Below are 24,351 nucleotides of genomic sequence, written 5' to 3'. Positions count from 1 at the left end.
TCCCATTAAAAACCACAGGATGAATTTAACCATCTAGAATACAACTGTGTGAGAAGTTGGTACTGAAAACTAAGATAATGATGGAGTTCTTGAATTCAAAAATAATTCAAGTTACCCAAGAATTCTCATACAAAAGACAGAACAAGTCCTAACACCAGGTTTTTGTTTCTTCAAAGGTACAAAGAGAAAACCAGAAGGTTCACTGCTGTTCTATTTTTCCTAATGAATGAAGAGCCTTTAAACATCTTCAGTTTGCCAGAAGAGATTTCTTCACAGAAAGAGGTGGCTGCAGCCCCACACCTATAGAAATGCTGCTCTGTGCCACACCACACAGTCCTTAGGGACTTCCTGCTGTTATGTCTGCCCCAGAAAAGATTTCTGCGCTTCCCTGAGCTTGTTCACACCCACGCACTTTTAGCAACACAGATATACTTCAGGGTGTAGGGATGGCTTGAAGATAACTTAGACATTACTCTTCACCAGGCTGCAAATTTAAAACTCTTAACATGCAGAATTTCAACCAAAACCCACAGCACTGTTTCCTGCAGGAGCTGGGCTGTCCTGAAAGGTTTTCTTCTCTGGTATGGATTATTTCTAACTCTGAGGCTACAGCTACAAACAGACAACTAACTTCTTCTAATAATGCAACACCGACGCACTCTCCATTTCTGTATATTTTTATCTTCTTTGGTGAGCAAGGTAAGGAAAACTGTTCTGTCTTTAGTTAGTCTTCTCCTTGGTCAATAGCCAAGTAAAGAATTAACTTGGAAACACTAGTCATTGTTGAGCATCTATCACTAAATTACTCTCATTATTGTGTAGATGCGCTAGCTTTTAAATTACCATCTTTGCCTTATGTCCTTGAAAAGTTTCTCGCTTCACTCTTTAAACAATACTTCTTCCCCGCTCCCATTTTAGTAAGTATAATTACCATCTCAGTCCCATCTTACAATACTAATCTATGTCAGTCATCTGGTACCACTTAAATATTTGAATACTGGCACCCTAGTACGCACATTCATAGTAATTGATATTGGCTATTTTTTCTTCTCTCACAAACAGTGTTAAGACTTTAAACTGTACAAGAAGCACCCAATTTTAACTACAAAGTTTACACATTTATTTCCTTACGCAGCATGTATTTGATACTACAGAATAACTGGACCACAACAGGCAATGATGAGGAGGTAAGATTTCTTTCACTGCATTTTAAACCGGCTGCAGCGGATGCCTTTTTTAGTCCTTGGAAGATTGATGATTCCATTATTTGTAGTACTCAGCAATAAATCTCTGAGTTTAGGCTAAAGTGAGCACTTTTCCCTACTTTGCGTCTTCCATTACACTGTTATTCATCATGTTTAATCATTCATTTACCTCTGACTGCTACTGCACTCGGGGAGGACTGGCACATTATTGATTTTTGACTTTTACCCTTTAGAAGCTGGGTAAGGGCTTTGCAACTGCTTAATCAAAAGTGACATGACGAGGGCAGGGGAGCTGCAGACCTTGGGAACAATGTCCTAAACAACGTGCCAAGTTATGATGAAATGAAATTAAGAGTCAACAAAGAAAGCAAATTACAATAAACTGACAATTGAAGTGGATACCCCCAGGAGACCCGATAGTACAAACCACTCCTCTGCCTAGCAAAACACATTCTGGGAAAGGGGAGACTAAGATTAAGTAGGAAGATTTACAACTTCAAATTCCCACAAAAAGCAAAATGCAAAGCCATGTTCTGTTACAGAAGTGTCAGATAATGTAATTTGGCTGAAGTATATTCTCAGTTGCTTAAAAACCTTTTCCCTCAAATAGAACATCACTTCAGCACCCAACTAGCAAGCATGCAACAAGAATAACACACAATGCAATGTTTTGATAGCAGGCTTATTTTCTGCTTACAAGAAAACTGAGATTTTTAAGAAAGTCAGAAGAACTCCATTCATACCTTGAAAAAAATGTGCAGATAAAGCCTTAACTTCTGCGATGATATATAGCAAATTATGCAATAAGCAATAGATGTAAGCACAGTTATTGACTCCATATCAGCAGCACAGTAATGCTGGTTTTTTATTTTAGTAATGAGGTGAAAAAATAGAAATGCGTAAGATAGTGGTTAAAATTGACCAGCTTCTCGTATAACCCAGTTATATGTATGTTCTCTCGTTAGAGAGGAGAAACCGAAAGCGAGAGGACTTGTGGACTTACAAATGAAAGAGCTCAAGCTCCCATTGCTCTTTCTTGGAATCCTCAGCATCTTTTTTGGGGGGGGAAGGTGTGTGTGTGTGTTTTGGTTTAGGTTTTTTTTGTGTAGCCTTTTATATCATCACCCTGTTTGTCCTAAATTATGCCACTCAGTCTTCACTGGGTTATGCCAGTTTTAAGCTACAGTGACCAAACCAATAAATACAGAAGTTAGAAAACAACACAGTTAGTAATACACAGATAAACATGACATATTGCAAGACAATCCGTATGCATGTTGTAAGCCAGAAGTCACCGCCCCACAAGTTTATTAAAACCATTTGAAACAGTCAGTAGACATAAGTGATTAAAATGATCTGATTTAACAAGGCATACCTGTTTCCCAAGAAGCGTTTGAAAAAATTCCTTCAACTAAAGGTTTTTAAAGTAACTAAGTGGTCATGGGATGAACAGGAGTCCTAACGTGTGATTTAAGTGTTTGAAACAGGAAATGAAAGATCAAACCAGACTGTTAGCCAACATGGTGGAGGAGACCTTTAGAAGGGCCCTGTGGGAATATGTATTGGGACCCATACGATAACATATTTTAATAAATGTCCTAGGAATAGATGAAAAAGTAAGATGACAACATTTGTTCACACAACAATTATTCAGGGTAGGTTAAATTTAACAGAACACTGCAGAAGAATTTCATAATATTGAGTAATTGTCAATAAAATAACAGGTGAAATTCAAAGTCAATAATGTAAAGTAACGTATATGGAGAAAAACAAAATTAACTATCCCTATACTTCAGTGAAATCTGAAGTAGATACCAACTTTCAAGACAGACTTTCAGTTGTGACAGACACATTGTGAAAAAGTAATCTCAATGCCCAGCAATGATGAACAAGACAACAGAAAATATGAACAGGAATGGACTACAGAACAAAACAGAAGGCATAACTATGTCACCATATTGATCCTTAATTTGCCCACGTCTTAAATACTTTATGCAGTTCTGTTCTCCTCCCACTTCAAAAAATTGTACCACTAGAAGGAGTATAGAGAAGAACCAAACAATAAAAAAAGATAACCTAAGATAAGGAATGTCTTCTGTAGGAGGACATAAACCAGGATTTTGTGAAGATGGGGCAGAAGATAGCACATATAATGGGGTATATTATAAAAATCTATAAAAGCATGGAGAAGGTGAAGAGGAAATGATTTTTCACCACTTACAAGAACTAGAGGAAAATGAATGAAATTATCAAGCAATATGTTTAAGACCTTTTTTTCCCCCCACATATTGCATTATTAAAATGTGTAACACCAGCAAAAGATATTATTGAGACCAAAATACGTGGTCAGTAAAACTCCCCTCTTTGTTGAGCACCTCACTAGTTCAGATGTCACATCTTGTATACCTAATTGCCATAAATTGAGGCAGGGAGGTAAGGGGACAGTAACCAGCTAGTATACAAAAATATATATATAAAAATACCTATTCCTAAAGCTAAAAAAATTACTTCTTGTTACAGGCAAGAAGAGGAAGTCCTTGCTTTGCACCCATAAAGTGTCAGTCATGTACCCTACATCCACACCACTCACCTGCCAATAGCTCTTTAGCTACAGTTAGTCTGCGGGCCATAGTTCAGGTCACATGCCAGCGACCACCCTAGTATCTCCAAATGGGGATGAAAATAATACATTTTGGCAAAGACCACTGCAAACTTTCTAGTATAACTTATTTTGTCATGTGAAATGGGAATACACAAGGTGTATCATCCACAGCATGACTTTAATCTGGCTCAAATACTTCAGGAAAAGTAGTTGTGGTATGAAAGGTGGCACTATTGCAGGGGAACTGTTGTTCCCTGTCTATGTTAATTGAACGGACATCACAGATAAACTGCCTATGAAAGTGAAGTTGATATTTTAAATGTGATAAATGACACAAGAAGCTCAAGAAAGGAAAATCAATAATGATGAATCTTTAAACATTGTACGCATAAGCCTGTATATGTGCAAACAGAGTGGGGTAATTTGCCTGGCCAGGTTTTCATGTATCTGGCAAAAGATACTGTCAAGAGGAGAGGGTTCTTTGAAAGAAATTTTAAATTGAGTATTTCAAGACTGTACCATATACACAAGTTACTAGTAGATTTTTCCAAGCTTGCCCAGTTACATTGACAGGTTCTCTGCATTGCCAGTTTCTCACAATCTGCTGCATTAACAGGTAACTTTATAACATAGGTGTTGCTAATCCAGGAACATCAATAAAATTTACAAGCTCTTATATTAAAACCCTTTAAAAAAGTAAAATAAAGAGTGAATGCAATCAAATTTAGGAAACACTATTGCTGTGAAGTTAGAAAATTGACAGGGTTTGTTCCCCCCTGCCCCAAGAGAGCTGCCAGACATACAAATGAAACTACTGATCATATAATCATTTTTGTTAGTTTTCATGCTTTGAGCAAGACTATTAAATCAGAAAGGCTGTTCCTACAACCTCCTCAAGCCAAACTAAGTCCCACGAAAACAGTTTTTAACACACTATAAAAATAAGGAAAAAAGGAAAAGACAATTTTTACTTCACTTTTTTTGTTCCTAGAAAGCAATTGTATAGTCCTCCCACAAAAGTCAACAGTGTAAAACTCACAGAAAAAGTCCAGAGAGACCCTAACATAGTGCAAAGCTCTTACAAGCTCAGGCAGGGTGAGCAACGTAGTTATAGGAGATATCACCTGTTCTTTTTGTAGCACAACTGTGTGTTCTATTTCCTGTGGTCTGTTGTCAAGAACTGTAAGACAGTGTCCTATAATTGTTATCAGAATCACGCTTTCAAAGTACTTTAAAAAGATATGTTTCATTTATAGTACAAAGACTTTATCTGATATCTCTTTCTTCTTAAGTATTATCATTATTTACAGCAATTCTGAGCAGTAGGGCCTCCTGTTTACTCAAATGGAAACATATGGTGCTACATATCTGCGATAAGCAACTATTCCAATAGTCATCACAAAAGTTCAGCATCACTTTCCAACCTGACTTTCATGAGCTCTCTTAATTTGTCTGGATAGTCAGACTAGCTCATAGTAATGCTGTGACTAACTTCAATGCAGACGTGTCATGAACAAATGGCAGGGAAGTAACAATTGGCTGCACAGCTATTTACAACCGGATCAAAAAGCTACCGTTCACCAAATACGGACTGAGAAAAACCAAAGTTCCATATATTTTTTCATTATTCCTCCCCTGGCCCCAGTTAAAAACAAGACTATAAAGAATATAAGTGTTTCTCATTAATCACTACAGCATATTTTTAACATTTATGTATTTAATTTTTAAAATAAAAATGTCTTCACCTTAATAATCCTATCAGTTCATATTCTGCATGATTTTCAGCTCCCCACTAACAGAACAAACAGCCCTGGAAGCAGACTGAGACAATTCTTACAATAACTATTTTTCTGATACTATGTGGCAAAGTACTGCTATTTTATTGCAGTCAGACTTTGTGGAGTACACTACACTGCAATAACAGAACACAATTATTTCCATATTATATTTATTAATTTGAGTAAGTCAAAGCAAAATGCTCAGTGCTCACACCAATCAGCAGCAGTAAATCTCAGTAAAACCAGTTTAATCTGGACTGCTATTTCGTATTAAAAAAAAGTTATTTTTTAATATATAAGTAGCAAAGCCTTTTAGTTGCTTGCGTTTTGTGCAATTGATTTCAGTGCATGTTGCACTGCAGAAATTCTGAGCCATAGGAGCAGAGCGGTAACATAGCTGAGACTGCAGACACATATTTCCTTTTTGAATGGGTGATTTTATTTTTTCAGTAAGACTAGACCACAGCTACCCCAGTGACATATAGGATGGACACGTGTGACTCATGAAATGCTAGTCAGGAACCTCACGTATGCAAAGCTGTCAATAGCCTCCTGAGCACAGCCAAGGTTTCTGACAATTGCTTTGTGATTACACTTTCACAACTTGGCTCAGAGGACAGAAACTGCCCAGCATTCGCACTGCTGAAAACACCACAGGTAGCAGTTATGTGTCGCACTCATCATCTTCATGATCCCGAGACAACACCCAGATTTTCCCAAATTGGCTCACTACTGCTAACTAGAGGGAACGGTGGTAAACTCACACATAGGAACAGTAATATGCTACTTTAAGCAAACAAAAGCAGTTAGGGTTATGGCCCATTTCTTGCTGTCCTAGGGCAAATAACCTGTCACCACCACTTTTTTACATCATTGTCCTACATTGCCAATGTCTACACAGTGGCTGAACACACAAATAGTGCTTCACTGAGCCTCTGGAACTGCCATACTCCAGAAAAACTCTCTTCAGAATTGTCTGACTTAATTCTTTGCTTCCCTGTTGCTTTATCTCCTTAACTTCTTTCATTCAACATCAAACGTTGTTTGAACACAAAAGCCAAACCTATTTGCCTATATGACTTAAAATGAATATTCACCATTCTGTTCAATTCTAATGATTGACATGATTATAGCTCCCAGCAATGAGTTCCACACACAGCCTGAAAGTCTGAAAAGAGCAGCAGCAAAATTAATGGAAGCCAGGAATGGAATAATGGAAGCTTGTTAGTTACTTAGACCCCAGAGACCTTGAATTTCACAGTTCCTGGTCGGCATCGTGCACTGAATCATAGAAACATCTAGAGAGAACAAACCCAACGATGAAGTACACTGCATCATATGATACCTGCTCTGACTACTAAGCAGTTAATTCAAATGAGTGCAGAGTTTTGAGGATGTAACACATTTGCAAAGTACCTAAAGCCAAAACAATAAAGTGCTGGATATAATAAACCAGACACATTTCAGTGTTATTGTGCTAAAACATTATACTTGGAACAAGTGAACTCTTCTACTACACCGAACAGAGAGATAACTTCAGAGACAGCAGGAGAAAGGCTGTCTTACGTGATAGTTTTTAACCACAGCTCGAAGAATAAATAGCCAGAGTCATGGCATATCTGGTTCTCGTTGCCCAGAAGGATACTAACTGGTCAAAAACATTTATTTAAGCAAACAGGTACACATCTAACATAGGCAAACAGAGAGCTCCCTAACTTACTAATAGAACAACTAATGTGTGGGTGGCTGCTCTTAGAGAAGATGTAGCTGTACATTTGTATTGCTTTTTCAGTGGCTATACATACATGCTTTTCTTGAGTCCAGTTGCATGCTGATGCAGACTCTGGCATGCAGCTTGGAAATAGAAAAAAGAAAGCTCATTTTGGCAACACGAGGCCTTCCTGAAAGCATAGTAACTGAACTCTGACACTACTCAGCTTCTCTGAATCAACAGAGGCCATTCAATTTGGCATCTGCACAGCAAAGCTAATCACATTCAGTGTTTAAACTTTGGGGTAGACAGTGAGATGAATTAGAAATCTGAATTCTTAGCAAGTAGAATAGCAAAGCATTGGTAACTTTTAAAAAGCCAAAACTTTCCAAGGATCCCTTAGATGAGAAAAGATTAAGATGTTTGCTTTGGAGTTTTAACTCTCCACCCAGAAGACACACATTCTTCCAATAGTTGTCAAAACAAATACATTGCTGTCCCAACACCTCCAGTATTTAAAGTTTACTTTGCTTAGCAAATCAATTATTAAAACTTCTCTCTCATGAAAGAGACTCCCTTTTCAGCATTTATTCCTCATTTATAGCACTATAAATGAACTATTTTATAAAACAAGCAGTATTTCCAATAAGGCAAATTAGCTGAGATAGGTAAATCACTGAAACTCACTGACAAGCAGGTTTATGAATAATTAAGTAGCTGATATACAGCTGCATTACCATGAGCCTCTTATTCAGATTGCCATATTTCTCAGCATGACACAGGCAAGACTTTGTTTCTGTAGTATAAAGAGACTCTTAATTAAATCTTCATTCTTCAGTGTTCCAAGATTTAGCCGCCTTTATATGAGCTCAGATCATTATATTTAATACTGAAAAATGGTCATTTTCTGCTTAAATTTACTAGATTGCTGATGGGATTTCCTTACAATTCTTTGTTGTTTCCAACTTCTTTAAAATAAAGTGCTACGCATTCTTTCGGTAGAAATTAATTGCACTGCTCCAGTCTTCAAAGTAGTCATCTGAATATTATCATTCTTGAAAAATTTCCATTTTAACATATTGTTAGTACGTTGGAATGATCTTAACCCACAGTCATAAAATTCCATGTAATTGCCCATGTCTTAATGACCTCAGGCTTTGAATACAATCGTTGGTCTTTGCACACCGCCTATCACTTTTAGTGCTTGAGTATTGACATGGTATCTCTTTTAGGTTCTTTGCAGCCCTTTAATGACTATACCAATTAATAATGCATCATTCTCTCTCCTCTAGCTAATTTTAATTGCTGTAATTTATGTCCCTAGACAATTCTTGTACTACAGATGTAATCTATACCACTGTGACTGAGTTAGAAGATCACACTCTCAAGGTCCCTAGCAGATAAACAACACAATTTCAAGTTCATAGACATCATCTACAATTGACATCAATTACTGTTCAAGGAAACAAGTCATGACATTACAGGTAACAAACAGCTCATTTTTATGTTCTGGAGCAGAGTAGACTTCGCCAGCAGGGCTTTGACAATTAATTACAGCTTCACAGACAGTGCTTTATGGAGATGCTCACATACTTTGAAAAGGAAAAATCCACCTAAAATTAGCAAAGATAGAGGTTCTGCAGTTCTTCAACAGGGTGAGGCCTGTACTGCTACACAGATATTCTCAGAAATACACGAATAACACCTTTGAGATACTATTATATTGTGGCATAAACATGCTAGTCACTCACCTACTGCCTGAGACAATGCATAAGAAACTTCAGCCCTTATTAAAACATGTTTGCAAAGCTTATGGGTACAAACAAAATCATGCAGGGGAAAAAAATAGTAAGTGTTTATAACTAATCTCTACTCAGCTTTACAGACAGCCCAAAACGAAGGGTACAATTGTATTTGTTATATATTAGATTATTCAGTTCATCCCCTTGACAGTACTAGGGATACTTCACAAATCATATTCCAATGTTCACCAGTGTTTCACCTAGTATAGCTTACTTTGATCCACAGCCTAAAGTTCCATCTCTCTATTTTTGTTGTCATCTCTTATTACCTTCAATCCGCCTCATCAAAACCATAAAGTTCCTTGTGCCAGTTCCTTCCACTTCTCTGCCAAAGTACACAAAACCATTAAGAGAGCCTACAACCTGTATCTAGATACATCTAACTAAGCACAGAATAATCCTATTAAATTTATCTGGTAGAGTCTCTCACTGTACTAGAATACTTTGTATTCTCAGTGAGTCAACACCCATTAAAAATATAATATAAATGTCAGTTTTGGACAAGATTGCATTTACCCCTTTCCAAAGATGAAAAGTTCAACACCAACAAGGTTAGAAATCCACGAAAAGAATGTCAACTGCTATCTCAGCAGCAAACTGTTTACATGGGGTAGAACACATTTGGAGTTCACCAAAACACAATGCTATTACAGATTACTTGAAAATTATTCAACTCTGCCTGGGTTCAGTGTTGTAACCGAATGGGACTAAAGACATAATTTGGTATTTGTGTCATTGATACAAGTACTATATTTCATAGGGTACAAAAACATTAAAATTATTGCCTTCAAGCACAGCAATAACCATAGTTCTTACACAACAAATATGCACCTTGTTAAACGATCAAATAAATTTACTTGTAACGCAGGCAGTGCAATTTGTCCCAGTCATCTTTAATTGATCCTTTCCCTTTAAACACAGTGTTTTGTAATATATGAGAACACTAAACAAAAGCAAAACTTACTGTGGCTTGCAATGCACCTATCATCATTCAACTTCCAAGTGCCTATTAATGAATCTTTGAAATAGTACACATCTTTAACTAGTCTCTAGTGAACTATATTCTTATATGCTATCCTCAGGACGCATGTAAAATGCTCCATAAGTTTACTGGCACAAAGCCAACACGTCACATTTCTTTAACCTGTTTCCTTTCTTCTATTAGAACTAAGGCACTCAATTTGTTGTTAATTACTTCTAATAGCCAGAAAGGTGAAAGGGTGATAGAAATAGACAGGTAGGGTGTGACAGAGTGGGAGACTCTACCAAATATCAGTCTTTTAACTACACCTGCATACCTCCCTCTGGAACTTGACAGCAAACCTAGAAGCCCTCATTTGCTGAAGCCCCTTTTCAGTTGGCAAAAAGCTATTTAGGTTGCTGGCAAGATGCACCTCAGTGCGTTTATGCCGCTGGCTCATACGCAGAGGGTAACAAGCTGTTATTACAACACTTACTACACTCCTCAAGTAGTACAGACTGGTATGAACCTGAAGGCTGCCATCACTCTTGTCACAGCCTGGCCTGCAGTCGTCTTCCACATGGACAGCAAAAGCAAACAAAGTAAAACCAAAAGAAATCTCAAGCAGTAACTGAACAACCCTCCACTACTAAAAGCATGTTTAACTGTAAATGATTACGTGAACACTTAACTATTAATGACTTCTGTTGAACACCCGAGAAATTACTCAAAGCGCGGCTTTTCCACAGTTGATAGCTTAGATTACAATGGGCACCATTTCCTGGGTGTTTAGCTGACTATCTCAGAAGCATTCTACATGCTAAACTGCAAACGAAGCCAGAGATGTCCTTATGACAATTACACCTAAAATGCTATAAAAATGCAAAGTCATCTAGATAAATCAATCCCACAAATTCCTAAGATAATCACTAAATTTTAATCTAAATTGTGCCGTGCCTATCTTCCCCTTGTCTGAAAATGTGACAGTGATGATACACGATTTCAAATTACTCAAACTATCACAAAGAATTTAGATACTACGCTGATAGTCACTGTAAAAGAACCAACGTAGTTAATAATTCTGTACTCAGGTTCACTATAGTATAGTGCATGATAAGCCAGGCATGAGGACAGTAAAAAAAAAGTGCTGCAGTTATCTGGTGTAGTAAACTCCATCTGTCCTGCATGTTGAATGGGGGAAAACAAAACAAGCATTTTGACATGGTCACATACAACAATAATATACCATAAGAACCAACACTTGAGTGCTCAACTTTACAGGCATAACATTAACTTTGAAAAGGTGTGGGTGGGTGGGCGTTTAAGTATTTAACTACAGCAGAACCTCAGCTGTTAAAACAGTTGCAATGCTCATTCACAATCAGTTCAAATTCAAAATTCCAACTCTCACATCAAGACATTCCTATCTCTTTCATCAACCTCTCTTCTGTGCCAATCAGTTTTCACTCCCCGACTCCTTTGAGCTTAATTTTCTAGTAGGCAGAGACAAGCTTGCAGCCTTTGAGGACCATACACTCTGCTGTAACACAGTCAAGGAGCATACACAAGTATAACGAAATCAAATCTGCACATGCAAGAGCAGCACATTTCTCCATGAGTAACTCTTACTAGCAACATTATTGGCTGCAGAAATATCAAGGATGGGAGCCAAATGCGCCACTGCTTTCCATTAAAACTCCCTGTTAAAAAGGGAGACAAAGCCAGACTCCTAGGACAGTGGAAGAAATAATCATAATAAAGATGTAGTTCTACTGAAAGCCACACACAATAGCAAGGTCAGCAGAGTAGTGTCAATGACTTAGAATTAATCTTATAATAGGTTTCTCTAGTAGCTCATGTGAACTGCTAAGCAATTTTTCTTCCTCTCTTACTGTATCATACTAGGAACAGTAATAAGTATGTCAACCAAAGAAAATGCCTAACACTGCTTTGTATAAGAAAAAAAAGCCCAAAACCTAAAAAGCCCCTTAAATCTGCTTTGTTGTATTTCTTTAACTTCTGAAGGATTGAGCATAGCCTCTACATTACTGCCAAAAGCCTGAATTGTAGTAAAGCTAAATCCTACATGCTCCAAATTCTTAAGATTGGAACAGCTATAAAGAAGTTTGCAGCCACTACAACTAGCAGCTGTTGATGTTGTAAATAATTTTATTTTAATTAGAGAGCTTTTGTAGTGTTTCTTATTATCCATATACTTAAGTACAATCAGGCTCAAAGGCTGTACAATTACTTCCTCGGTCTACAACACAGCAAGCTGTGCAAAATATTCACAGTGAAACAAAAGTCTCAAAAGGTAAACTTTGCTCATCCTTATTCCACTTCTTGCAGTGAAGAATTTTTTTTTTTTAAATAGTAGAAAGGAGTTGCACCATTTTTATGACCACATGACAGGGTTTGTTAAAAAAATATTAACACAAATCCAACTCGCTACACACTCCACAACTGTTTATATTGAATACTAGGCAAGACATTTGTTATTTATAAAATGACATAAAAGACACTTTGCAACAGATTAATAAGGATGCATTGCTAACACCACACATTCAGTTGAAATAAAGTTAGAATCCTGAAACTGACACTAAACCCAAATTAATCAATATTTTATGTAATTTCTCAGTCATGCCCTAAATGGAAGCATAATACAAAACTTTCTATGCCAAAAGTTCCTCTGTACAAGGGGTAAAGACACATAATGGCAACAATGGGGGAATAAAAACCTACCTCATATATTCAAGAAAGTCCAAAATCCCTAATAATAATGACTGGCGCACTTCAATTTGGGTGTATTTTGTCCTTTATAGATATATGCTACTATGAAGTGAAATGTTAAAAAATAATTTAAAAAATAATTATTGGAATAATTTTGGAAGTACAGACCAAAATTTCTTCAGGTTTGTTGGAAAGAACGGATAGAAAACCATACAGAGAAGTTCATCTAGTCACTTCTTAATAAGAAAGCTTCCTCCTCTTTTGTGAGGACTATCAATCACAGAACACTTCCAGACATGAAAAAATGGGTGGCCAAATCTTCAGACTGGCAATGGCAGAACCCCCCAAGCCAGTTACATCCACCCACTGGTTGTTACTTTACCCCCTTACATGCATTTACCTTGCACCATATTCTTTTACATTAGCATCTCAGGAAAGTTATGGGTCCTTGCTTAAAACTGTAATTGCAAAATAAGAGGGCAAAGGGTAGAAAGAGAGAGCAACGGATAGGAAGAGAAAATACCAAACTGAATTTTAGAGTATTAGGAAAGCAATGAGAAGGGAGTGACAAAGACAAAAGAGAGCTCTCAAAACACAGGAGAGAGAAATCAAGCAGTTCGGAAGTGAGGGAATATGAACAGCTTGTCTAAACAGAAACATCAGAGGTAATTAGCAAAAAGCAGCACAGATGTTTGCTTCCTTGCTCCAATAAAAGGTAAATGAACTGATCTTTAAATAGGACATGCTTTAAAGATTCCAACCTGGCCAAGAGCACAGCTATAATATTAATTACACCGATCTGTCATCTGAATTTATTGTAAAGACCAGCATTTAGGACCAATGTACTGCAACAACCTCATTCATTATAGTCATTCTTGTAACACACTTTCATGAGTCAGACATCTAACAACAAGGCTAACTCCCACAGTGAGGTATGTAAGAAAAGCATCTAGTGCAAATAGCAAAGATCAGAGAAGACAAAGATGGACTGTACTTCCATCATATTGTGCTGGTGCATACTACCAGACTCTCACAGCCTTGATCTCAGATTTGGACCACAGGTCTTAAACTGAAGAGGAATAGATAGTTGTCTGAAAGTACATGAAAAAGATTCACTATTCCATGTAGAATACTGGACACAGGACAGACCTTCTTCAATACAAGGCAAATGTAACATCGTTAAAAAAAAATAATCATATCTTAGCAACTTAGAATATTGGAAACACAAACCCAACAGCTTCATAGAGTTCAGAGTGTATGCTAGTACTACGTGACTGAAGCCACAGTATCAATGAACTATACTCAGAATTTTAAATCCCTCCTGCCCACACCAGATCATCAACTGCAGAAATCAAAACATCTGCTAAGCTTAATACAACTGCACCGATGCACAATAATGCTTACTTTTTCCAAGTTCTCTCAGAAAAGCAGCACTTTCTGTAAAGCTCAACCATCAGAAAAATACTTGACAATTTTCCAACTATGAGGAAAATACTTGCTTTCCATTATTTGACAAAAAAGATTTCCTGGAAACTCAAATTAATTTTTTTTTTTTTTTTTTAATACAAAAAGGAAACTTTGAGCTCTATTCCTCAGGCAAAACTATTCATCAGTAAATAAACTTTGAACATGTCTACTAATGTCCTCATGGAATATATGAGTGAATTTTAAGTGCCACAGAGACTAAGCAATTAACACAATACAAGAGGGTTTACACTCACAAGGTCAGCAACTGGTCTTCTATAGAGGAACACTGAGGCGAGTAATCAAGCTTTCCAGTATCAGCAGCTGTAAAATATTACCATGAACAAATTGGTAAGTGATTCACTGGTGTGCACAGTTTTGCTTTTATTTACACATATAACCAAAGCAGTCCACTCATTAAAATCAGACTTTTGGAACACACGGCAAAAAATATTAATTTGAGGTTTCCTCCAAAGAGACAGAGTAACAGCCTTACTACATTCCCCCCTTCTAAGGTACTAATTTATTCAGGACATGAAAAACTGTACCCATTAAGCTACTAACAGCACTCCATACAACACCTGCGGGAAGGACTTCCATGCAACCATTAACTAGCATTAAGTGAATAGTGCTATGACCAATTTCTTTGGACAAAGCATCAGGCAAAGATGAGAACACCACCACCAAAGAAACCACATCATTTTGCAAAACTATCCATAAGCCATCTTTTATTTCCCTGTTGTAGTTTTAGAAAATGCTAGACCTAACTTTGGCCTCTCAGGCATTCTTTTCTCCCTCAAAACACAAAAGTGTTCTTTTACCTGGAACACAGTACTAGCTAGTTTCCTGCCACGCTTTCCACGTACACTTGTCCTACCAGCATTAACAAGGATATGCTACTCTGTTCACTTCCAAGCTCTTCTGTCACTGATGCTGAACGGGCATTATAGTTAGTACTGATGGCACTTAGGGATTCCAAAAAGAATTCAAGTCTTGCTGAACCTGTTATTACTAATACAGGTTGAAAAACAAAGATTCTTCTCCAGGACAGTTTGCAGTCTCCGTTGGGCATGTGGAGTCTTGCAGGCTGTGACCTGACACATGCCAACAGCACAATTTCTTCAAGTCAAGAAGTCTGCTCCTAACACATTTTGTACTCCTCATGACTCTTTCCTATTAGGATAGCCTCCAGATCTGGTATGTAGGTAGAATTTTCAATCTCTACTGTTATAGACAAAAATACAGGGAGTTATTTCTGGTGATGCTAGTTATAGTGTTCCATGCACAAACCCGAGGAAAGCAGAAATAGGCCCCACTAGGGCTCTGCAGCATCAATAGTGCCAGCAGAGCAAATATAGCTGTATACACAGACACTGCCACTTTAGTAAATTCTCATATGGTCTTAATTTTCAGAAGTGCTGAAGACTCAAACCTGCAGGTAGGGAAAGTACAGCTATAAACAGTCAGCACAACAGAAAACGCTAGATCATTAAAAACCTGTTCAAAGAAGCAACTGTGATTCATATTATTTACCTGCTGTGGTTTAGCTTTTAAGTCTAAATCAAGTCATGATAAGAATAGGTTACTCATGTGAAAAGAAAGATTTAGATTTTTTTTTAATAACAAGTATTATGAAAAGTCCAAAAAGTTACCATTAAACCAATATTATTAATTTGCACACCAGAAGCAAGAGCTCAATGTCAGACAAAAACTGCTGCTTGAAGGGACAGGCGCTTAAAAATTGGCACAGTGTTAAGAAATCACTGCATTACAAAAATAGTTTACTATGACACAAATCACAGCTATTCAGGTGTCTCGAAGCTTGCACCATCAACTCAGGACTTTTAACCAAAAGTTACTTAATATAAATTATTTTCTTTTAACCAAAGTTGACTACATATAAATCTCTTAATTATAGTGACTCTATTGTCTATTACAGCAGACATGAAATGTGAGGGTTTGTTTTTTTTTTTTTCCTGAAAAAGACGTTCAACTACAGACAGTGATATTTAACTACTTTCTACTCGGAAGTGATACTTTGCAATTAAGTACATTATGCACTTGTTAGGGAGCATTAAGATAACTTTCAGGAGTATTAAAAGCTTTTGCCATAAAAAATTGACATATTTTCAGATAAATATTGCATTATTTTAGAGAAGATTATAAGTTCTCCTTTAAGCTCCTGGCTAGTGCAAATCTTTTAATATCTTACAAAAAATATTGGAACTGAGCCATAGTAACCTCTTCACACTTCAAGCTGTTCACATATCCTATTTCATGGCTCATTCAAAAGGAAGATTAGAAGGACTTTTTCCATTTCATATATTAAATGATTTAATTCATGAGGGATTCGCGTCAATGTAAGTATCCAAAAATAGCATGCTTCCTGTATAAATCGTATTTTTTAATCCCGAGTAAGCCATGTTGCACCTGCACAGTCACCCGCTGCCACTGCTGCTCTGTGTTTCAAAGCATAAACCCTACAAGTAAGGAACAACTCAGCCTGGATCTTTAAACTCGACTCCTATTTTCTGATAAAATAAGAAATACCCGATTAACTCATATTATTATGTCATTAATAATAATGTGTCCACAGAAAGAAGAAAAAACTCAGAAAAATACTAATTTATGAAGAACTTGGATCTTAAAATAACTCAAAGAATTTGCAGCTGTGTTCTTTCGATAAGGATCAAAATAAATGTCTATCACATCTTCTGCAGAAAGCAACACCAAATATTTTTGTGAAGACTAACAAAAGTTTCGGGGGGAGGAGGGCGGGCAATAACATTTATATAAAATTTTATTGAGCTTTGCTGCAATTTGTCCTATCCTAGTGACAAATACCAGAGGACCCTAAATAGGTAAGACCTTTGACACCCATTTTGTCTCCCAAAAAGCAGTTCTTTCCAGAGCGTATGACCACAGCATTATACTGATAGATCTGTTACCTCTTGTGTCTTAACAAGATCACAAGTTGAACCAGCATCACTGAAAACCATAAATAACTAAAAAAAATGTGCTAAGTAACTTTCCTCAACAATCAAAGGAAGATTTAAACAGTTTACAGCCAAATTCCAGTTTCCATACTACTTGTACTCTTGGTCTTATTATGTGTACTTACAGCTTTTTATGACCAAGATGGTAAACTGTATCCAGCTATTTTCTTGCAGTATTACAAAACATATAATACACTGATTAGCTCATAAATTCTATTGACAGTTTTTGTCCAGCAGTAATGTATTTCACTATTTACACAGCTGTTACTACAGTAAATCATTGCAGGAGGCAAACGCAAAACACTACATTACATTTGGATAGTCTGCTGCTGAACTGTCCCGAGAGAAAAGCAAAGAACAGACCTGTGCTTCCCGAGACTCACCATTCCCTCATCAGCAAGCATGTGACAGACTTCGTAGCAATACATACACTTCATCCTCCTATAGTCCTAGTTCTAATAGAGGATGACAACTTACTGGTTCTGTCAGCTAGGGGTTTTTTTGTTTTGTTTTTTTATTTTTTGCTCAACAGTCTTAGGAGGAGCTAAGTGACATGTCTACTTGGTTGGTACAATATGCTACGTCCGATTGGGTTGATGTGTTTAGACAGCAAGGCAGTGCAGTAATATGCGAGTTTCAGAAATGCAAGCACAATGAGTATGCTAATGCTTTGCTAAACACAATTAATGAGCCCTGAATCTGAGCAGGGCTAATTAATCCAACTGCAAACTTTCCACAGCTGATGACTGTGTGCTCCTAATTTTCTCTACAGAGGCAAGGGGAAGGGGAGGACTGAGCTGGGACTTCTGAAAAGTTGCTGAGAACTTAGAACTGTGGCTGCAGTCAGTGTCTATGCAGAGTAGAAAACGCTGTCTGAGAGTAAAGTAACCCCAACTGAGCAGCCTTACACCTGCCAAAGCAGCAGCAACAAAAATGCACAAAGGATACTTTTGACTTGTATCTTTGTCTCAATGCATCACTTGTAAAGTGCAACCAAAACCTTTTCCATTCAAAAGGTGTACTAGGAAAATTATTAATTCTTGTGAAGTATTAGAGTGCTATTTGATGGGAATGATGAAAAATTTCTAAAGAGAAATACGTATTGAGTAACCTGCTCAGACCATCTACAGTAATTTCTATTCTGGTACTTCTCAACTCTTCAGTGCTGGATTCTGCAACGCTGCAAGGGAATCGTTCTAACAGGTTAGTGGCAAAGCTCACTAAAATAAAACTTTAGGCAGTCTGGGGTATGGTGTACTAAAAGCCCTAAGAATAAAGTAAGAATTTAATTTTTACCAGTGATGCTGGAAAACAGAACTCTTAATGCTTGAAAACATATTCTGCACTGACACTCATATCATGTTTGCTTTTCAGCACATTGAAAAGTCACCAGTTTTAGAAACACATTTCATTTAAAAAGTACCAGGCATAATATAGGTCACAGTATTTTAAGTATAAACAGTCTGATAAACTGATTTTCCATCATCTTGCCCTGTGCCACCTACACCTTGAAATTTGTTGGAGCAGGGGGCAGCTCGTTATCAGCGTTTGTTTACATAGAGGAATAAGGTGCCCAAGAAAAAAGGGCTGAAATTTTTATATCTTGACAGTGAAAATACTAGTTCATTAATTTCATAATAAAAGCACAGTTGCATTAATGTCAGAATAGAATTTAAGTCCAACAGTAAGCACATACTGCATGATGCTAAGGTAAACACCTTAAGTAAATTATGATCTCTTCCATATCCTGAGAGAACTGGGCTTTTTACAGGAAGCAATTTCTTTTTCAGTCATAAGCAAAGCAGCCCTGCCTATCACTTACTTATTTTAAAATTTATGGGCCTTCAGAAACCCAAGTAGCTTTTGCTTAGATTCCCGTAGCATTTTGAGTTTCTGCACACTTCGCAAAAAGGGTTAGCATGAAGTAAATCATACTGCTATAACTCTGAATTCCAAATTTCAAATCCAGAAGAGATTTAAAAGGTAACACACAGAACTGTCCAGCAGAAAATAATCAAGTAGCAGAGGTCAGCCTTCATCCCTCACAAGATGACATTTTGGAAATAGAGAACAGCAGACAGGTAAAGAAAAAACCCTGCTTTCTCAGAAACACAATAAAACCAAATGCATTTGTTTACAGTTACTCATAGATTCTCACAAACTTGTTGAGCTGCATTTTTACTGGGCAATTATAAATCTTTCATCTTCCTTTCTCTCGGGCCATTCTCAAGGCTATCTTTAGTCCCTCAGCATCAGAAGAAAAGCTCAGAGGATCAAGAATTTGACTTCGAGTTAGAACGGCACAATGTTTGTAGTTGTCTCAATGCACAGCTATGGTATCATTTCAGCATCAAGAGGGACAGCATCATAATAAACTGGGAAGATTAAGAAGTCCTGTTTCTTACAGATTTGGTGTCTCTATTTGCAAAATCCAAGATTCCCCAAAGTTTTCCTTTAATTACTCCTGAAATGGAATATGAGATAGCTCATTTGTGTGCTACATCATCCTCAAGAAGAGAGTAGATGAGCTTTACCACTGTTTTCTCAGTTTTTATTATCCATAGACTCTTCAGCTCAGGGTCAAAAGACTTATCGATCTTATTACAGACCTCCGGAGTAGCACCATTAGCACTGAACCATAATACAGTATCTGAAAGGGTAAGAGCAAACAAAACCAGGTGGCTATCCATACTTTCTTCCTTTCCCCATGATACGTATTCTTAACTTATACACATAACTTATGTCTCAATTCAGGAACAAGCATGGCTTTCCAAGTAGGTCTTCCTCCTACAATAGATATTATTTCCAAACTTTTGAGTACAGAAAACTAAGGGTATGGACACGGTATCTGAATTACAATGTTTAGAACATTTTGTAGGAAGTATATTTAGTTTTAAGTCTTGAAGTTCTAGATTCTCTATAACCATACACATAGTGAGAGATAGAAAACAAACAGACAGAGGTATACAAACTTCATATCAGGAGAACGAGTCACGAAGAATAATGGAATTTCAAAATTACTAAGAATTATCAAATCCATGTCCAAAACACCCTGAGGAATACAGTACATAATATGTACACATCCTTTGACTTGGCAGTGTACATTGAAAAAAATAATTTAGAAGTGAAAAACTAAGAAGAGTAGCCATTTTTCCTTTTTGAAGTTTTATTTCCAAGTAAAACTATCTGGTCATCCCTGCATCTGAGGCATCCCTGATAAAAGCAAATATTGCACATGATCCATGAGAGCTAAGGTTGTAGATAAGACCAGTGATGTGTAGTACAAACAGAAACTGCAGCTAGTCTGGGACAAGATGAAAAACGATAGTCTTCTCAGATTAATAACTGTTTTGGGGAAAGGAAAAAACATAGCTGAGGAAATTGCACACACACTATTATATACAAGTGAAGGAGGTTAAGTCATTCCAGCAGAAAACAACAAGAACTTTTCCTAATGATAATTTAGAATTAGATTAAAAAAAAATTATGAACTACATTTTAGTTTGTATTCTTTAAAGTACAGAAATTAAACAGTTAACAGCTTAAAAAAATTTAAACAGTTCATAATAAAACCAAAGCTTCTTGTGATCTTTATTCTCCAACATTATTCTTTATCACAGGGTAAGGCGAGATCTGAAGACGGCAACTATTAACATTCAAAGAGTGTTAATGCAATTAAGTTCAGTTCTAAACCTCCTCTTGTTTCATGAGTCTTTAGAGAGCTGCTTTCTTTTGCATCTTTGAAGATGTACAAAGAGGTGCTTTTGTATTGAAGTGAAATTTTCCATCTAAGGTTTTATGCTGTACTTCCAAAAGTTACAGAAGACACCTCACAGACTGTGATCAGAACTCAAGGCTGTTGTACGTTGATCACAACTAGTATCAATTCAAAACCTGAAAAAAAGACTTTTGATAAGAAAGCTGATTAACAATGCATCTAATAATGGAAACTACTACTACGTAAAAGTTCTATTATTTATAATACTTACATGGAAAAGGTGGTCAAATGCATTTGAAATGTACTGAGTGGGCAATCCAACACTTTGCTTAGCCAAAATGCAAACTATTTCTTGTCATTCCTTTCCTACAATCCTTTAAGTAGCTACCTTCAGGCATGAGGTAGGGGAGAAAACACCAAGTCTGTCATTATCTTCTTTCTGAGGCACCACAGCCAAACTGTTGCTATAGAGGATTTTAAACACTAAAACTTCAAAAAGTTATCATACAAATGAGTTACCCATATGATTAACTGAAGTTGAAGACACAAACTTCCCCATTCAAACCTGTTGTGCACCTCTTTCACAGTGATCACATGTAACCAGAAAATGATATTTTTCCACAACCATCTTTCCTTCTGGACTTTGAGGCAAAACTTTGAACATCTCACTTCTCACTGATGTGCTGTAGTAAAAGCATTTTAAGTATTTCACTTTTTCTAACTTCAAGGATAGTTACTATAGGATTCAAAATAAATTTCACTAGAAGATCATTTAATTATTATTCATAGTCCTCTCCATGGGTGTGAAGTTTCTTCCATCCCAGATAAATTTTTTACTTATGAGCAGCCATTAAGAACATCGCATCTTTAGAAGCGGATGGCCTAGTTTCATTAAATTTTTGGCATGAGAACAGCTATCATGAACTTTTTTACCCCAGTGCCACAGTTACTATTCACATTTACATAAACAATGCAGACTTCTTAAGTTACCAATGTCCCAGCTCAACAACACAGTACGTTTGCAATTAATAAGCTTCACTTATTCTACTAGAGAGCTGTATCTCTGTTATCAAGGTGTTACTATGCCAATCTATCTACAGTTTGACTGGGAAAGTGTTTATGCAGAAATCTTTACCAAGTCAGTCCATTAAAAATATGGATCCTGATATAAGGGACCTGAAGGGACCTTTTATGCAACTATTTAGCAGAATAGTTGCATAAAATGGGGGGAAATCTGTGTGATATATTCAAGAGTAAACACCATCTATGGGAAGATTTCTCTGGCGCTTTTTATGTATGAATTTTTTTGGCTAAGTTTTATTTAGCATTCAGTTCCTCATGATTTCATTCTAAATGCTATTCCCAGTTCCACGTAATGAGGCAAAGAGAGATAGAAGGACAACAAAATTGAGGATGTATATTAGAATGTTTAGATTTGTTTACTATGCTTCATGAATATCTTGTTTATAAGTAGACTAAATTCAGAGTTTAGACTCTTCTCCCTTTAGCTAAGAAGTTTCAATTTCAGATTGTGGCATCACCAAAATCAGAAATACTCCAAGTATTCTGCAAGCTGCAGTAACACCAACAGCCACAGGAGAGCACGCGGCCTTAAGACATATCACCTGTTCAAGGTCACGTTGCTCAAAATTTGACTATATTGCATCTCAGCTATCAGTACTGCAGATATTGTTGCTCACGAACAGGACATACTCCCATCTTAAGTGAAGGTGTAAACATTTTCCTTTTTTATCCAAGATTCTTGTCTGTGTTGTTTCTAAGGGTACCTACTTATCATGTTCTTCATGATTTCATAAAATTTCTCCTCTATTTCCTCTAGGAAAAGAAAAAGGTGGACCGAAGGCGTATGTTGCATATAAACAATACACAGCAGATCGCTCTGAAATAACGCTTAGATTGCACACTCCCTGTATACCAAAAGTGTCAAAACCTGAAGTATCTGCTGATGCAGAACAACCACTGATTTCTAGCACAACTGTACCAAGTGTCATGAGAAAGCCAATTAGTTGTATTATTAAAAAGACAGAAAGCTTAAGAATCATTGAACAGTTAAGCAAGTATTAGAAAGAATGCTCAAATATAGCAGTAATGTAGAACTTAACTTACAGCAAGTCCTACCTAGCTCAGCACAATAGTGAATAGTATAGGTGATTAAATTTCAGGACTAGATTCCTAATGAGCATCCTTCTGCATATTAAGGCTTTTAGTTGGGGGTTTTTTTTTGGTTTTTTTTTTTTTTTGGAGTGTTGGAGTATAGTATCCATATATATGCTTACATTTCTATTTAAATATGTATACATATATACACACACATTCTTTTTTCCACAGAATCACAGAATGGTAGGTGTTGGAAGGAAACTCTGGAGATCACCTAGTCCAACCCCCCTGTCAGAGCAGGTTCCAAGCAGGGGGCTTGCCTAGATGATGTCCTGAAGTTCCTCCTAACCAGAATTTTCTTACGATTCATATATAAATATTATCATGCTTAAAGACATTTTCAAGTTCAAAATGTATTTAGAATAATCAGAGCTGTAGCAGCTGCAAAGTACACAAACTATCGTTAGTATCTGATGATGATACTATTTGATGATAGTATTGACTATGATCAAATAATCAAATGTGAAGACTATTATATTCATTGTGAACAAGCACACTTCTCATTTTCTCAGAAGTCAAACTAGTCAAAACAGCACAAAGAACAACACATGATTTACCACACTTGATTAAATAACTTGATTGTAACACACAGCACAGCCTAAGTTTTTAAAAAGGGGAAGAATAAAAGAAATGGAATGCTTAAGTATTATCTGTGATTAGAATAACTAACATTTTTTACCATTTACATAGTTACCAACTAAGCACTTTTGCTCATATGAAAGACAAATGATAAAAAGTACTATTATTGTTACTGGTATTATCTATTCCAGATAATTAACTTCTCAAATCCTTCTGCCAAAAAAAGGATAATTTGGACAAAATAACTTCAGGAATCCAATATTAAGAAGTGTGGGGACATACTTATTATACTATATTAGCCCTCCTCTTTAGATGTCCAAGCTACGATACTGCATTCAGCGTATAGGAAACGGAATAAAGATCAGTTTCTCTAGAAAGTAATTCAGGACCACTAATTCAGGAGCCAAATTTAAATAGAGGAAAAAGCATCATTCCAGCCTGGATACCTAATTTACCTGAGGCAACTTTTACTACAAGAATATTCTTTGTGAAGTAATCATGCAGTCTGTGATTTCAATACAAAATAAATTGCTTAGATAACATTGTTAACTCCTACTGTGTCATTTTTGTTTCCTCAATGTTAGACTTGCACACCATTGTATTTTACCATATTTTTTTTCCCCATAG

At 36.6% G+C, this 24,351-nt stretch overlaps 1 protein-coding gene across 7 annotated transcripts in view; it reads right to left on the bottom strand.

The window, feature by feature from the left end:
- Positions 1–24,351, bottom strand: part of SULF2 (sulfatase 2) — a 162,892-nt gene that overhangs the window by 93,237 nt on the left and 45,304 nt on the right. For 4 of the 7 annotated variants that reach the window (XM_074605114.1, XM_074605110.1, XM_074605109.1 and 1 more), the window contains exon 3: positions 14,511–14,577. The exons of the other annotated variants lie outside the window; for them this stretch is intronic. The gene's annotated coding sequence lies outside the window, so the exon portion shown is untranslated. The remainder of the gene's footprint in view (positions 1–14,510; positions 14,578–24,351) is intronic. 7 annotated transcript variants of the gene reach the window in all.

Source organism: Larus michahellis, chromosome 12, assembly GCF_964199755.1.
Source record: "Larus michahellis chromosome 12, bLarMic1.1, whole genome shotgun sequence".
Taxonomy (NCBI): domain Eukaryota; kingdom Metazoa; phylum Chordata; class Aves; order Charadriiformes; family Laridae; genus Larus; species Larus michahellis.
Note: the sequence above shows the minus strand (reverse complement) of the source record. Positions and strands in the feature narration are given on the sequence as shown.